Genomic DNA, 3,124 nt, shown 5'->3' with positions numbered 1-3,124 from the left:
CTCAGAACGATTTTGAACAAAAAACTTGTAGCTGGGACGGCTAAGTTGGGATGTTGTTCAGGTAACGCATCATAAAACATTTCCACCAGTGTTATATGATAACAAAAAATCATATCGCAACACTTGGAAACTGTTTAAAGAACATTTGGGTATAATGGTATAGCAGTGATATCGCCAAACAGTTCTGGAACATGTGTTGAGAACGCTTTTCTACTATATTCTGCAACATTCTGGGAACATAAGAACACTTTAAACATGACTAGAACTTGCATAACTTTCTCAGAATATTCAAGAACAAAAAAGTTGTAGCCGGGACAGCGTCGTATCGTACACAGAGAAACATTCGAAAGATGTTTTGATGACGTCAGCAAAGACAGAACGTTCTCGAACATTCAGAGTGTTTTAAGATGTTTTTTATTAAACGTTATAGGATGTTTAGACGTACAGATCTCTACGTACAAACAAGTATCTCTACATCTAAACAAACACGTCAGTGGTCTACAGGCGCTTACGTTTAGGTCTCTACGAACGAGGAAGTGATTGTAGATTAAACTCCTGTAATCTATATAATTCTGAACATCCAGTCATATTTGAATGTTCAGATAAAGTCTCGCGTGTTTCCTCAGAACTTCTTCCTCCTAAACAGGAACATGTTCTCATGTCAACGTGCTGTTCTCACTACTGTCACACAGGATGGTCTTTCAGGCGCATTATACTGTACGTCTATAGCTTTAATGTTTAACATGTAAGCATTCAGCGCTCTAACTACAGCTGAGGTGGACAGCATAGTCTCTCAGTCACATCGATTTTATACCACCATTAAAAAGTTTTTACATATTTCCCTATTTTCATTTCCTGTTGTTCTTCAAGTTCCCCTCCGTTCAGTCTCGTAATCAGTATTATCTGGCACAGAGCTGTGACACATCGATTTGGAGCTCCTCAACCGACCCGAAACACGACACGCTGAAAGGGACGGAGTGAATTTGAATGCAGGGGACAGCGCGTCCACCAAAAGACGCCCAAATAAAGCGCAACAGACACAAAAAGAGGGCGTCGCAAAAAAACACTGTGCGAGCGCCGACAAGCCGTCCAGTGTAGCAGAACAACTTCTGCTCAGTGATGAAAGTAAAACATAGAAAGAGGTGGCTCTGTTCCTGTGGTGACTGAGGTTTCAGTGACCGGGCCTGCTGAGGCTACAGCTGGCACAGAGCGGCTCTCATCGCTGCAACACTGGCTGAATTTTAATAGATTTGCACCCACTGGGTCTTAATGGAGAACGCCTGCCAATTCCCACATTTCCACAAAGATGCAGTGATGCAACAAATTGGAAATGGAAAGAAAAAAGAAAACTCTTCTTTCCTCAGAAATGTGAGTGAAGATGCTGTTAAGTTGTCTGCATGAACCACACCTGTTTGTTTTGATTTCATTAAGATGGATTTCAGCAGATAAATGCGTTTCTGTGCAAGTGCAACACCGAATAGGAAATTAAAATAAGGTTTTAGTGGGAAATGAAGCTAAGGTGAGTCATGACATACCTATGTGTGAGCTGCTGCTTAACTATTTGACTCAGGAAGGAATTTTCTTCAGAAATATCACCATCTAGTGGAGACGTGAAGGACACAGTGTCTGCCTTTTACATACATTACAGATTGGTTCACCCACAGACTGTATCTGATCGAGCACAAATGCAGAGGACGATTCCTGCTGAGGGACACTTTCAGAAGCAAAAATCAGAACCTGAGATCTGGTTCTTGATTGATCTTCTAATCATTACCCTCTCGGCTGTCACTTCTGTATTAATAATGCGCCTTATTGGCTGAGCTACTTGAAGTAACTGTGCTGTGATAGGCTGAAACCACCACTTTCTTGGCAGGAATATTACACCAATATTAAAGTTTTTCCCCTGTTAATTATTGGAGATGTTTCTCTTCAAGCTAGGGTCCAGCAGCAGCGTTTTGTTCCCCGCCACGCCTCGGCTTTAACAAAGCACGCATGGGTTGAAGAAAATCATTTGATGCTGGAGCTCTGCAGCGGTGCGTGGGGGGGAGGCGCCATGTGGAGGCCTGGCGGTATAGATTTTGTAGAACTGTGTGGAAGTTGAGCATCACAGCGAGCTGCTGAGTGGTCATTTTCAGCCGTCCGCTCAGTCCACTGGTGTGAAGACTGATGGTGAAGTTATTGCTTGAGACGGTGCTGGCAAAGTGTGGGCGTAGTTCCAGAGGAGTTGGGGAGGAGGTGTCGTGGAGATGAGTACAGGAGGTGCAGCGTTATTATTTACTGCAGAGGCTTCATGAGAAGTGTCAGCTCATTACCTTCCACGTCTCTTTCTGTTCGCCTCGGGGCAGGTTTTTTTGAAAAGGTGTAGAAACAGAAAGCAGCAGCAGCAGCACTGCGTTCTAGTGAATGGACCAGATCACGCTGTGTGATTGTGAACAGACACTTCAGAGGTGGAGTACGCTAAGCCAGGTACATTCTGGGAATCGTCCGCCCTGTGCAGTTCTTAACCTGCCCCGCGCTGTTGCACAATTAGACGTTTTGGTTATGAAATAGCGCCATGTGCTTTTGGATTTGTTGACTGTCGCAGACTCTGAGGACATCTCAGTAGTAAATAAAACCTCAGAGCTCGGCTTTATTACTGGAAGAAAGTGAGGTCCCTAGTGAAATATTTAAGGCAACTAATTTATTTTATTTATTGTGAAACAGTCTCTACAAGGTTATTTCTACCTGCCATGATAACGACATAAACAAAGAGAGATTTGAGTGTAGACATTCCCCAGAGAAACCTGTCTAACATTTATCCCATTTTTTTTCTAAAAGCAGACTAATTCCTTCTTCACAGTTCAGCGTGTTGTGTCGTCTGTTTACAGCGTGTTTCAAACAACCACTTCCTCATAGTTTTAGCTGGAACTAGAAGAAGCCACAGGTTTGGTTCTGCAGACTGCAGCCCTCTGAGTGTGTTCTCAGGAATCACACCAGTCTGATTCTGTTCAACCACGCTGTCGAGATTTTATCTTTGCTGATAAATATTTGCACACAAACGTGGTGGAGAGGTAACTCAGTGCTGCAGCGTGACCGAGGAGGACTGGAGGTGTTGCTGTCACCGTCTGTGAACTGTTGAGTGGTG

Source organism: Stegastes partitus, unplaced genomic scaffold (assembly GCF_000690725.1).
Source record: "Stegastes partitus isolate 25-593 unplaced genomic scaffold, Stegastes_partitus-1.0.2 Scaffold469, whole genome shotgun sequence".
In the NCBI taxonomy this organism is placed as follows: Eukaryota; Metazoa; Chordata; class Actinopteri; family Pomacentridae; genus Stegastes; species Stegastes partitus.
This window is presented reverse-complemented; position numbering follows the sequence as displayed.